At 41.0% G+C, this 14565-nt stretch overlaps 1 long non-coding RNA gene across 1 annotated transcript in view; it reads left to right on the forward strand.

Annotated features, from left to right (window-relative positions):
* The first annotated feature begins 9128 nt into the window (after positions 1-9128).
* Positions 9129-14565, forward strand: part of LOC134810878 (uncharacterized) — a 29856-nt gene continuing 24419 nt past the window's right edge. The window contains exon 1 of the long non-coding RNA XR_010159596.1: positions 9129-9223. This is a non-coding gene — a long non-coding RNA (uncharacterized LOC134810878). The remainder of the gene's footprint in view (positions 9224-14565) is intronic.

Consider the following 14565-nt stretch of genomic DNA (forward strand, 5'->3'; position numbering starts at 1 on the left):
AGATTTCCAATATTGATGAGAAAACACATGATGTGCTGGAATGGATGGATCTTCAGCAAGTCATAGATATGTTGCCTGCTGCGTTGCATAATATTTCAAGATACTGGATCTAGGAATTAGATTTGTGTTACTGGGAAGGCTTTGGAGAGAACAGATGTGAAATGCTAAGCCAAATGAGTGTGTGAGCTTTTCACATCTGTCCCTTTAATTTTCTGTATTTTTGCTTCATTATTTGCATCGTTGGAATGCTGTATCTGTCATATGCCAACAGATGGCAATATTATAAGATCATTTTTTTAAGATGGTTAAAATGAACGACATTCTCTGCTGTTCCCGGATTAGTCAGATGGAAGAAACAAGATCTTTATTGGTTGTCTCTTTGGTATTACAAAATTGTATTTTTATAAATTTTTCGTAAGATATTACCAACATTTTTTTCATGTCACTGCTGCCTCTTTTTGACTAGTTTTTTTTTCCTTTTGCTTAACATTTAACTTCAGATTCAACCCATCTTTGCTATATTTTATGGACAAATCTTTATATATCTGCTTTGAAATTCAAATGAAAGCAAACTATTGGTATAACTATATTTATCAAGTAGTACTAAATTAGTATTAGCTACATGAAATGTTTAATGTCATCAACATTTGAAAATGCTTACACATTTGAAAATTCCTTTGCCTCTTTAGAGTACAAAATACAAGCAAATCACACTCATATTGCCCCTCTTCTTCTTCTTTTTTTTTATTTTTTATTATACTTTAAGTTTTAGGGTACATGTGCACATTGTGCAGGTTAGTTACATACGAATACATGTGCCATGCTGGTGCACTGCACCCACTAACTCGTCATCTAGCATTAGGTATATCTCCCAATGCTATCCCTCCCCCCTCCCCCCATCCCACAACAGTCCCCAGAGTGTGATATTCCCCTTCCTGTGTCCATGTGATCTCATTGTTCAATTCCCACCTATGAGTGAGAATATGCGGTGTTTGGTTTTTTGTTCTTGCGATAGTTTACTGAGAATGATGATTTCCAATTTCATCCATGTCCCTACAAAGGACATGAACTCATCATTTTTTACGGCTGCATAGTATTCCATGGTGTATATGTGCCACATTTTCTTAATCCAGTCTATCATTGTTGGACATTTGGGTTGGTTCCAAGTCTTTGCTATTGTGAATAATGCCACAATAAACATACATGTGCATGTGTCTTTATAGCAGCATGATTTATAGTCCTTTGGGTATATACCCAGTAATGGGATTGCTGGGTCAAATGGTATTTCTAGTTCTAGATCCCTGAGGAATCGCCACACTGACTTCCACAATGGTTGAACTAGTTTACAGTCCCACCAACAGTGTAAAAGTGTTCCTATTTCTCCACATCCTCTCCAGCACCTGTTGTTTCCTGACTTTTTAATGATTGCCATTCTAACTGGTGTGAGATGGTATCTCATTGTGGTTTTGATTTGCATTTCTCTGATGGCCAGTGATGATGAGCATTTTTTCATGTGTTTTTTGGCTGCATAAATGTCTTCTTTTGAGAAGTGTCTGTTCATGTCCTTCGCCCACTTTTTGATGGGGTTGTTTGTTTTTTTCTTGTAAATTTGTTTGAGTTCATTGTAGATTCTGGATATTAGCCCTTTGTCACATGAGTAGGTTGTGAAAATTTTCTCCCATTTTGTAGGTTTCCTGTTCACTCTGATGGTAGTTTCTTTTGCTGTGCAGAAGCTCTTTAGTTTAATTAGATCCCATTTGTCAATTTTGTCTTTTGTTGCCATTGCTTTTGGTGTTTCAGACATGAAGTCCTTGCCCATGCCTATGTCCTGAATGGTAATGCCTAGGTTTTCTTCTAGGGTTTTTATGGTTTTAGGTCTAACGTTTAAGTCTTTAATCCATCTTGAATTGATTTTTGTATAAGGTCTAAGGAAGGGATCCAGTTTCAGCTTTCTACATATGGCTAGCCAGTTTTCCCAGCACCATTTATTAAATAGGGAATCCTTTCCCCATTGCTTGTTTTTCTCAGGTTTGTCAAAGATCAGATAGTTGTAGATATGCGGCGTTATTTCTGAGGGCTCTGTTCTGTTCCATTGATCTATATCTCTGTTTTGGTACCAGTACCATGCTGTTTTGGTTACTGTAGCCTTGTAGTATAGTTTGAAGTCAGGTAGGGTGATGCCTCCAGCTTTGTTCTTTTGGCTTAGGATTGACTTGGCGATGCAGGCTCTTTTTTGGTTCCATATGAACTTTAAAGTAGTTTTTTCCAATTCTGTGAAGAAAGGCATTGGTAGCTTGATGGGGATGGCATTGAATCTGTAAATTACCTTGGGCAGTATGGCCATTTTCACGATATTGATTCTTCCTACCCATGAGCATGGAATGTTCTTCCATTTGTTTGTATCTTCTTTTATTTCCTTGAGCAGTGGTTTGTAGTTCTCCTTGAAGAGGTCCTTCACATCCCTTGTAAGTTGGATTCCTAGGTATTTTATTCTCTTTGAAGCAATTGTGAATGGGAGTTCACTCATGATTTGGCTCTCTGTTTGTCTGTTGTTGGTGTATAAGAATGCTTGTGATTTTTGTACATTGATTTTGTATCCTGAGACTTTGCTGAAGTTGCTTATCAGCTTAAGGAGATTTTGGGCTGAGACAATGGGGTTTTCTAGATATACAATCATGTCATCTGCAAACAGGGACAATTTGATTTCCTCTTTTCGTAATTGAATACCCTTTATTTCCTTCTCCTGCCTAATTGCCCTGGCCAGAACTTCCAACACTATGTTGAATAGGAGTGGTGAGAGAGGGCATCCCTTTCTTGTGCCAGTTTTCAAAGGGAATGCTTCCAGTTTTTGCCCATTCAGTATGATATTGGCTGTGGGTTTGTCATAGATAGCTCTTATTATTTTGAAATACGTCCCATCAATACCTAATTTATTGAGAGTTTTTAGCATGAAGGCTTGTTGAATTTTGTCAAAGGCATTTTCTGCATCTATTGAGATAATCATGTGGTTTTTGTCTTTGGTTCTGTTTATATGCTGGATTACATTTATTGATTTGCGTATATTGAACCAGCCTTGCATCCCAGGGATGAAGCCCACTTGATCATGGTGGATAAGCTTTTTGATGTGCTGCTGGATTCGTTTTGCCAGTATTTTATTGAGGATTTTTGCATCAATGTTCATCAAGGATATTGGTCTAAAATTCTCTTTTTTGGTTGTGTCTCTGCCCGGCTTTGGTATCAGAATGATGCTGGCCTCATAAAATGAGTTAGGGAGGATTCCCTCTTTTTCTATTGATTGAAATAGTTTCAGAAGGGATGGTACCAGTTCCTCCTTGTACCTCTGGTAGAATTCGGCTGTGAATCCATCTGGTCCTGGACTCTTTTTGGTTGGTAAGCTATTGATTATTGCCACAATTTCAGAGCCTGTTATTGGTCTATTCAGAGATTCAATTTCTTCCTGGTTTAGTCTTGGGAGAGTGTGTGTGTCAAGGAATTTATCCTTTTCTTGTAGATTTTCTAGTTTATTTGCGTAGAGGTGTTTGTAGTATTCTCTGATGGTAGTTTGTATTTCTGTGGGATCGGTGGTGATATCCCCTTTATCATTTTTTATTGTGTCTATTTGATTCTTCTCTCTTTTTTTCTTTATTAGTCTTGCTAGCGGTCTATCATAATTTTGTTGATCCTTTCAAAAAACCAGCTCCTGGATTCATTAATTTTTTGAAGGGTTTTTTGTGTCTCTATTTCCTTCAGTTCTGCTCTGATCTTAGTTATTTCTTGCCTTCTGCTAGCTTTTGAATGTGTTTGCTTTTGCTTTTCTAGTTCTTTTAATTGTGATGTTAGGGTCTCAATTTTGGATCTTTCCTGCTTTCTCTTGTGGGCATTTAGTGCTATAAATTTCCCTCTACACACTGCTTTGAATGCGTCCCAGAGATTCTGGTATGTTGTGTCTTTGTTCTCACTGGTTTCAAAGAACATCTTTATTTCTGCCTTCATTTCGTTATGTACCCAGTAGTCATTCAGGAGCAGGTTGTTTAGTTTCCATGTAGTTGAGCGGTTTTGAGTGAGATTCTTAATCCTGAGTTCTAGTTTGATTGCACTGTGGTCTGAGAGATAGTTTGTTATAATCTCTGTTCTTTTACATTTGCTGAGGAGAGCTTTACTTCCAAGTATGTGGTCAATTTTGGAATAGGTGTGGTGTGGTGCTGAAAAAAATGTATATTCTGTTGATTTGGGGTGGAGAGTTCTGTAGATGTCTATTAGGTCAGCTTGGTGCAGAGCTGAGTTCAATTCCTGTGTATCCTTGTTGACTTTCTGTCTCGATCTCTCTAATGTTGACAGTGGGGTGTTAAAGTCTCCCATTATTATTGTGTGGGAGCCTAAGTCTCATTGTAGGTCACTCAGGACTTGCCTTATGAATCTGGGTGCTCCTGTATTGGGTGCATATATATTTAGGATAGTTAGCTCTTCTTGTTGAATTGATCCCTTTACCATTATGTAATGGCCTTCTTTGTCTCTTTTGATCTTTGTTGGTTTAAAGTCTGTTTTATCAGAGACTAGGATTGCAACCCCTGCCTTTTTTTGTTTTCCATTTGCTTGGTAGATCTTCCTCCATCCTTTTATTTTGAGCCTATGTGTGTCTCTGCACGTGAGATGGGTTTCCTGAATATAGCACACTGATGGGTCTTGACTCTTTATCCAATTTGCCAGTCTGTGTCTTTTAATTGGAGCATTTAGTCCATTTTGTTATGTGTGAATTTGATCCTGTCATTATGATGTTAGCTGGTTATTTTGCTCATTAGTTGATGCAGTTTCTTCCTAGTCTCGATGGTCTTTACATTTTGGCATGATTTTGAGGCGGCTGGTACCCATTGTTCCTTTCCATGTTTAGCACTTCCTTCAGGAGCTCTTTTAGGGCAGGCCTGGTGGTGACAAAATCTCTCAGCATTTGCTTGTCTGTAAAGTATTTTATTTCTCCTTCGCTTATGAAGCTTAGTTTGGCTGGATATGAAATTCTGGGTTGAAAATTCTTTTCTTTAAGAATGTTGAACATTGACCCCCACTCTCTTCTGGCTTGTAGGGTTTCTGCCGAGAGATCCGCTGTTAGTCTGATGGGCTTCCCTTTGAGGGTAGACCCTCAAAGTGTCTTTCTCTCTGGCTGCCCTTAACATTTTTTCCTTTATTTCAACTTTGGTGAATCTGACAATTATGTGTCTTGGAGTTGCTCTTCTCGAGGAGTATCTTTGTGGCGTTCTCTGTATTTCCTGAATCTGAACGTTGGCCTGCCTTGCTAGATTGGGGAAGTTCTCCTGGATAATATCCTGCAGAGTGTTTTCCAACTTGGTTCCATTCTCCCCCTCACTTTCAGGTACACCAATCAGACGTAGATTTGGTCTTTTCACATAGTCCCATATTTCTTGGAGGCTTTGCTCATTTCTTTTTATTCTTTTTTCTCTAAACTTCCCATCTTGCTTCATTTCATTCATTTCATCTTCCATTGCTGATACCCTTTCTTCCAGTTGATCGCATCGGCTCCTGAGGCTTCTGCATTCTTCACGTAGTTCTGGAGCCTTGGTTTTCAGCTCCATCAGCTCCTTTAAGCACTTCTCTGTATTGGTTATTCTAGTTATACATTCTTCTAAATTTTTTTCAAAGTTTTCAACTTCTTTGCCTTTGGTTTGAATGTCCTCCCGTAGCTCAGAGTAATTTGATCGTCTGAAGCCTTCTTCTCTCAGCTCATCAAAGTCATTCTCCATCCAGCTTTGTTCCGTTGCTGGTGAGGAACTGCGTTCCTTTGGAGGAGGAGAGGCGCTCTGCTTTTTAGAGTTTCCAGTTTTTCTGTTCTGTTTTTTCCCCATCTTTGTGGTTTTATCTACTTTTGGTCTTTGATGATGGTGATGTACAGATGGGTTTTTGGTGTGGATGTCCTTTCTGTTTGTTAGTTTTCCTTCTAACAGACAGGACCCTCAGCTGCAGGTCTGTTGGAATACCCTGCCATGTGAGATGTCAGTGTGCCCCTGCTGGGGGGTGCCTCCCAGTTAGGCTGCTCGGGGGTCAGGGGTCAGGGACCCACTTGAGGAGGTAGTCTGCCCGTTCTCAGATCTCCAGCTGCGTGCTGGGAGAACCACTGCTCTCTTCAAAGCTGTCAGACAGGGACATTTAAGTCTGCAGAGGTTACTGCTGTCTTTTTGTTTGTCTGTGCCCTGCCCCCAGAGGTGGAGCCTACAGAGGCAGGCAGGCCTCCTTGAGCTGTGGTGGGCTCCACCCAGTTCGAGCTTCCTGGCTGCTTTGTTTACCTAAGCAAGCCTGGGCAATGGCAGGCGCCCCTCCCCCAGCCTGGCTGCCACCTTGCAGTTTGATCTCAGACTGCTGTTCTAGCAATCAGTGAGACTCCGTGGGTGTAGGACCCTCCGAGCCAGGTGCGGGATATAATCTCGTGGTGCACCGTTTTTTAAGCCGGTTGGAAAAGCGCAGTATTCGGGTGGGAGTGACCCGGTTTTCCAGGTGCCTCCGTCACCCCTTTCTTTGACTAAGAAAGGGAACTCCCTGACCCCTTGCGCTTCCCAAGTGAGGCAATGCCTCGCCCTGCTTCGGCTCGCTCACGGTGCGCGCACCCACTGACCTGTGCCCACTGTCTGGCACTTCCTAGTGAGATGAACCCGGTACCTCAGATGGAAATGCAGAAATCACCCGTCTTCTGCGTCGCTCACGCTGGGAGCTGTAGACCGGAGCTGTTCCTATTCTGCCATCTTGGCTCCTCCCCCTTCTTTTTGTTTTTAACCAATTTTTAGACTGGCAGAAATGTTTTTATTTCAGAACCACGTATTTGTTTGAAATTTGTAAACTCTTCCAGCAAGTGTTGTATTTTGGACTAAGCTTCTCTTCTTAGCAACTTAAGAATCCTGTCATCTGACCTATGATGGAACTTCTAAAGACATTTAAGGAGCTCTGAGTGCTGGCTGTTGATATGAGCATTGAGCAAAATCTTAAGATGGGAAAGAAATATTGTTGAAGGCATCCAGCCTGTACTGTTGCCCCAAGAAGGAGCACTGTTATCCCATAACTTCTGTTTATTTGTCATTTTCCTGGTTCCTTTCCCTGCACCCAGCTACCTCCGGGGCCCCGGGAACATCTCATGCAATGCCTCTTTTTGGGGGATGTAATCCATGTCTATCCACAGATTTTCAGACACCAACCATATGTCAGAGAGTTCAAATATATCCCCAGGCCTGATCGCGTTTGGAAGGGCTTTCCTGCATTTCAGGCTGCTGGAGACTTGGTGCCTGATGTATTTACCCACTGGCACCTCAAATTCAATTTGCCTAAGAAAATTATTTCCCTGGATGAACATAATCCATTTCCCACAGTGTTCAGGCTAGAAAATTTTTCCACCGTGAGTTCCTTAATATTTGAGTCCCAAGAGAGACTGTGAAAGGAAAAGTCTGAGAAACTGGATATTTATCACCCCTTTGGAGATTCCCAATGCTTCCCAATGTAGCAAAAACTCAGAGAAGACTTGCAGAATGAAGTGGCTTCAACTCAATTTAACCTAGCATCTCCCAAGCTTATTTGAACATGGGACCCTTTAAAAAATGTAACCCCATCCTGTGAAACCAGTGCCTGGTGGAAACTTTGAGAGACACAAGGTAGGAGTCATCTTTGATTTTCCCTTTCCTCTCCCCACTTTGAAAATTTGGATATACTATACCTATGGCAAAGTGCACAAATATTAAACATATGGCTTGATTTCTATACAGACACACCTGTGTAACTACCACCCAGATTAAAAAGAAATGGTGCACACTCTATGATTCTGCTTATATGAGATTTAAGACAGGCAAAATTAATCTACAGTGAAGAAGGTAGAATAATGGCTCTCTGGTGGTGGGCACAGGAGGGGGATGGGAATGCAAGATACAGACTATGAAGTGGCCTGAGGAAACGAATGGGTTTCTGGAGCTATTCCATCCCCTCCCCACTTGCACTCACGTTCACCTGGATTTTTGAGATTATGGGTTGAATGCCTTGACTGCCTTCTTGCTTTCTGCTCTCACTGAACGCTCTCTTCTTCCATTGGCCCTTGCTGTCCGTGGATTATGTGTCTCCCTCTTCCTGGGCTACCCTCCTGATTACTGATGCTTCTCATATGCCTCTGGCATCAAGAGTAGATGTCACTTGCAGTGAAATCTCAGCTCAGAACCTCTTTTTTTTTTTTTTGAGATGGAGTCTCGCTCTGTCACCCAGGCTGGAGTGCAGTGGTGGGATCTCGACTCACTGCAAGCTCCGTCTCTCAGGTTCACGCTATTCTCCTGCCTCAGCCTCCCGAGTAGCTGGGACTACAGGCGCCCAACACCAGGCCCGACTAATTTTTTGTATTTTTAGTAGAGATGGGGTTTCACCGTGTTAACCAGAATGGTCTCGATCTCCTGAGCTCGTGATCCACCCGCCTCGGCCTCCCAAAGTGCTGGAATTACAGGCTTGAGCCACCGTGCCCGGCCCTCAGAACCTCTTTTTTTGCACCACCCACATTCTGTGTTCACTTCATTTATTACACTTACCATGCTGTGCAGCCATGGTCTGTGATGCATCTGTGTCCCCACTGGACTGTGAGTCCCTTGAGATCCCATTGAGCGGTCAATATCTTGATTGCTGTTTTAGCTCAAGTATATGGTGGCATCTTTTTTTTTTTTTTTTAATGAATCCAGAACAAGCCAATGAATCTTCCTGCTTCCTATCTCAGTCTCAGCTTTTCATCCACCCTCAAGTCCAAGTCCTTTCTAAACTCCAGGCCTTGTTATGTGTATTACTCTCCCTATCATTACTCTTCAGTGGCTCCCCTGAGCTTTAAGAATGGAGGCCAGACCTCAAACTTCCTCATCTGTCACTCAAGGACTATGCAGACTCACTCCACTCAACTACACAAATTGTTTTTCCCACCACTCCCTATTGACCATTCTCTGTCCAGGGACCCAAGCCCCTTCATATCTCCTAGTATGGCAGGTCCTCTTATGCTTCCACGCCTGTGTTTAGGCTTTTCCTTCTGCTTTTCATGCCTCCACTTAAGTTCTTTGAGTCTCAGTTCAAACATTCATTCATCCAACAAACGTATTGTACTTCCTACTGATTCCCAGGAACTATTACATGCCCTGAGATACAGAAGCGCGCAAGACCAACAAGATCCATGAGCTTACATTTGAAGGCAAAGAAAGCTGGAAAATCTTATGAAGTAAGTAATTTTACATGTTAACGATGAGCTTTGTAGATCATTCTTTAAAGTATTACAGTGACTGGCAGATGTTCTAACTAACAGCATCTTATTTGCTTTATTGAGCTTTGAAATTAAATTCTGGGACCTCTCATATGACTATCTTCTGTATTTTACATGTTGATCCTTTCAGTAGCTTAAAAATTATCCCATAACCTTGCTCTTAATAAGATTTTTACATATTTTTAAATAAGGGAAAGCATACAAAAATCAGCTTCAGGTACAAAAGGTGAGCTATACAGTCATGTGTTGTTAATGACAGAAACAAGTTCTGAGAAATTGTTTTTAGGTGATTTAATCATCATGCACCTCATAGAGAGTACATACACAAATCTAGGTGGTCTAGACTACTACACACCTAGGTTATATGATATAGTCTATTGCTCCTAGGCTACAAACCTGTTACTGTCCTGAATACTGCAGGCAACTATAACACAATGCTATTTGTGATCTAAACATATCTAAAATTAGAAAAGGTGCAGTAAAAATATGATACAATAGTCTTACGGGACCACCGTTGTATTTGTGGCCCATCACTGACCGAAACATCATTATGTGGTGCATAACTGTATTTAATACTGCTATACAGCTTTTTAAGATTTTTAATTGTTCACCTTGAAGTAGGAAATCAAAGGGGTAGTTTGACATAGCAGAAAGAGCAGTAGATCAAGGAACTTTAGTCTCATTTCAGTTCCTAACTCTTCTGTTAGCTATGTCACCTTGGATAATTCACATAGCACATTGTGTTCATCTATAAAAGGTATACTTAAAGTTGAAAATCTAAATCTTTCTCCAGTGTTAAAATTGCTGCAGCAAGTAGAAATAGGTAGAACTCTATCTTCCTTAAAGGAAAACTCATTTATGAAATTTGGGCTATCTTTATAAAAGAAATTAAAGTGCAGATTTTTTTTTTTTACCTTGCTGTTCTTAATGTTATTGTATGAATGACCTCAACATTGTTGACTTCAATGACAAATTCTCAGTCCTCATCTATATTTGGCCTATCAAGGGCACTTGACCAATTGATAATTTCCTCCTCCTTCTTCAATCCTTTATTGTACAGTCTTTTCTTTCCCCTTCTTCACTGACGGCTCTCAGTTTTCTGTACATGCTCTTCTATATCTTACTGACTTCTAAACAATGGTGTGACCCAGGGCCAAGCCCCAATTTTGTTTTCTATCTACATTCATTCCAATTACCATGTATTAGTTATCCATTGCTGCATAACAAATTGGCCCCCAAATTTACAGCTTAAGACAATATACATTTATTATCTTACAGTTTCTCTGGGTCAGAAATCTGGGCATAACATTACTGAGTCCTCTAACTTAGGGTTTTTCACAGGTTACAATAAAGTGTCAGCAGAGACTAAGGTTTCATCAGAAGGCTTGACTGAGGAAGGATGTGCATCCAAGCTCACATGATTGCTGGCAGGATTCAGTTCTTTTCGGCTGTTGGAATCAGGGCCTCAGTTCCTGGCTGGCTCCTGCCTGAAGGCCCCCCTCAGTTCCTTGCCATGCAAGCTTCTCCAACATGGAAGCTTGCTTCATTATCCTTCAAGATCTACTTCTACCTATTCCTGCTTGCTGTAATCATAAAATCAATGATGTGTAATAAGCATCTCATAACATGTTCCACACTGAATTCCTGATTTGCAATCCATCTCCCCATCCCGGGTACATTCTTCCTGCAGTTTTGCTGTGTCAGTAAGTGGTGACTACATTTTTATAGTTTCACGTGCCAAAAAACCTTACAGTAATCTATGATTGCTCTCTCTCACAACACATCAACTCATCAGCAAATCATATTGACTTCACTTTCGAAAGACTTTATATCCAGAACTCAACCATTGCTTGCTGCCTCCCCCGGTTACCACCCTGGTCCTGTCCACCAGCATCTCTTGAATAGATTATTGTAATAAGTCCCCAAGTTGCTTCTGTGCTTCTCCATTGCCACTCTTCATTCTATTATCAACATAGTGGCCAGATTGTTCTTATTGAAAGGTAGATGAAGTCACGTCATTTTTCTCTTCTGAACTTCTCAGTGGTTCTTTGCTTTAGTCAGATTAACAGCCAATCCTTGTAGGTGTCTACATGGGCTGGCCCTTTGTTTCCCTCCCTTGTCTCATCCCCTCACTCTCTGTTCCAGCCACACTGGCATTCTAGCTGCTCCTTGAATGCACCAGGCATGCATTTAAAAATGTGTACCCAGTATTTGTTTTAATCAGGTATGGCATGACTTATAGATACAGAAATGATTGTTATGAAGGAAAAAGTATTTACTCATGGTTCCTAGAAGCAGGAGACCATTGTAAGCCATGCTGGGCCACACAGGAAGCACCAGTGTCAGTCAGGAGGCAAAGGGGTGAGGGGAGGTATGGGGAAAAGCTTTTACTGTGATTTCTATGGGGAAAGGCAAGGCAGAGTAACCAGGCTTAGGATGGACCAGTCTGAATGATTTCAGCAGGCTCTGGAGTACAGAGGCTGTCTCTGGTTGTCTGATACATGGCCCTGGGGTGATTAGGACATGGGAATATTGGCCCTCAGTGTAGGAGCTCAATAAAAGAGGTGGCTGGAGGTATTGGCTTTGGGTTGGTTGATTTGCAAGTGAAAGGCATTGCTCTCTCTAGGAACTAGCTCACCCTGGGAGGGGTGGTCTCTCCAGGATCCAGCAAGGCCCCAGAGGCCAGACCATCAAAAATTCTAAAAATAAGAACATACAGCAAGCTGGGTGTGGTGGCTCAGGCCTGTAATCCCAACATTTTGGGAGGTTGAGATGGGCGGATCACTTGAGGTCAGGAGTTCAAGACCAGCCTAGCCAACATGGTGAAACCCTGTCTCTATTAAAAACACAAAATAAGCCAGGTGTGATGGCATGCACCTGTAATCCCAGCTACTTGGGAGGCTGAGGCAGGAGAATCATTTGAACCCAGGAGGTGGAGATTGCAATGAGCCAAGATTGCACCAATGCACACCAGCCTGGGTGATAGAGCAAGACTGTGTCTCAAAAAAAAAAAAAAAAAAAACACCAAAAAGAACCTGTAGGTAATATGACATGCTCCCATATCACACAACTGCACTTCTCATTTCTGTGCGAGTTCTGTCACCTCCACAGATATTTGCATGAATCGCTTTATCACCAAGTCTCTGCTCAGGATTGCTTATCCACCAGGTCTTCCCTGACCACCATCCATTCAATCTCGCCCTCCCTCCCTCAGCCCCATCATCTTCCTCTTATTCTGCTTTTCTGTTCTCTTTAGCACTTATCACTTTTGACATGTATATACTTATTGTCTGTCTCTCTCAATGAGGATGTAAACTGTATTAGCATAGAGACTTTGTGGGATGTCTCACACACACACATGCACACGCACACATCTTCCTCAGAAACTGAGTAAATGAACAAATGAAATGCTTAGCTTAAGATACTAATTGTGTGGGCTTTTAAAATAAATCAATCAGAAGTAATGCTATACTGGACAGCATGACCTGGACATTAAAATGCTTTAATTCACATGGCACCTCCATCAAGATAAAGCAGTTAATCCTTTTACCTACACAGCACACACTAATAAATGTGTGTGTGTGTGTGTGTGTGTATATATGTGTGTGTATATATATATATATATATATATATATATATATATATATATACACACACACACACATTTATGAGATAAGTCCACCTCCTGATTGAACAGCATTTGGGGAGATGAGCCAATGGGGAGCATGCTCCACTCTGATAGTGAAGAGCAGGTGGGAACCAATGGAGGAGAACCAAGTCTCCTTCGGGGTTCAAGATGTGGCTGGCCCTTGCTTTCTGTTTGGATAATGTCCAAGACACCTTCTGCAATCCCTAGAGTGGACCCTTGGCAGAAATTCAGCTCAATCCATCAAATCATGTTTGGAGGTGGACCAATGACATCATATTTGCCATCACACACATTTGTCCTCAGAGGATGACTGTGTGACTGAGAGTACCCTGCCTTACGGCCAGGAATGGGAAAATAAAGGAGTTGAATAGTTCATGCCTTTTTTTTTTTGCTAACTGGACAAGAAATATCCTTCTTTTTCTTTAATAGGAGTTAGAGTTAAGAATGCTCAGTTTGGTTAGTACAAGAGCTGGGTGAGAGGTGATGAAACTAGTGCATTTTAAATTACCCTGGCTCATCCAGATATCACAGTGTAATACAATGCATGCATCTTTAGGCCATAAATATGTCCCTGAAAAGTTGTATGTGAAAATCAAATTCCAAATGCATTAAGAAATAAATATGAGGGGTTATCAAAAAGTTCATGGAAAATGAGTATTATGAAAAAGTTATGCATGGATTTCAAAATTTTTTCACACCAAAATAAGCCCATACTAACTTAATATAATGTGTCTGAATAGGATCTAGTTTGAGGCATTAAGAAGGATATGACATCAGTTTGAAAAGAGCCCCTATCAGAGAAACATGAATTTTGCTAAAATCAAAGCAAAAGTAAACATCAAATTTATGTTAAAAGTTGGGTGGAAGAATGATGAAATATTTGATGCTTTACAAAAAGTTTATATTGACTTTTTGGAGGGCCAAAGAAAAATAACATCTGCTTAGTATGAGAGTGTTTAGAGAAAGCCAAAGCTTTAGCAGAAAAAAAGCCTGGAAGCTTCACCTGAGAGTCCTTACCCACGACAATGCTCCTGCTCATTCTTCTCATCAAAGAAGGGCTATGAGAGTTTCATTGGGAAGTCATTAGATCCACCTTAGAGTCCTGATTTGGCTCCTTCTGGCTTCTCTTTGTTTCCTAATCTTAAAAAATCTTTAAAGGACATCCATTTTCATTCAATAAAGTTTATAGTTTTTATTTGTATCTTTTAATTCCATTTTTTCCATGAACTTTTAAAGTCTTCTCAAGGAAGAAACACCTCCTATTTTAATAGTGGTTTGCATCCTGAAAATATTCCATACATTTTTACCTGTATGATTTCGCACATTTATTCAACATACTCTGAACACCAGCTGCATGACTGGCTCTAGGCTAGACATCAAGGACAAATGATCTAGGGAGGAAGATGATAATATGCTACCACTACCAACTAGAAGTCTGATGGCCTAGGAATGCAGAAGCTGAAGGAGAAAGTCATGTGAGTAGACTGGAGAGAAGGCTGGGGCAGAACCTGGAAGGCCAGGGTGGAGTTTGAATCCAACCTTATAGGAGCAATAAAAATGTCATTGAAATGTAAGACAGTGACATGATCCAATTTGTGACTCTTATTTCTTTTTCCAGACAGTCTTTAAAATGTCCTCCACACACGCAGAG

This window comes from Pan troglodytes, chromosome 7, assembly GCF_028858775.2.
Source record: "Pan troglodytes isolate AG18354 chromosome 7, NHGRI_mPanTro3-v2.0_pri, whole genome shotgun sequence".
Lineage (NCBI taxonomy): Eukaryota > Metazoa > Chordata > Mammalia > Primates > Hominidae > Pan > Pan troglodytes.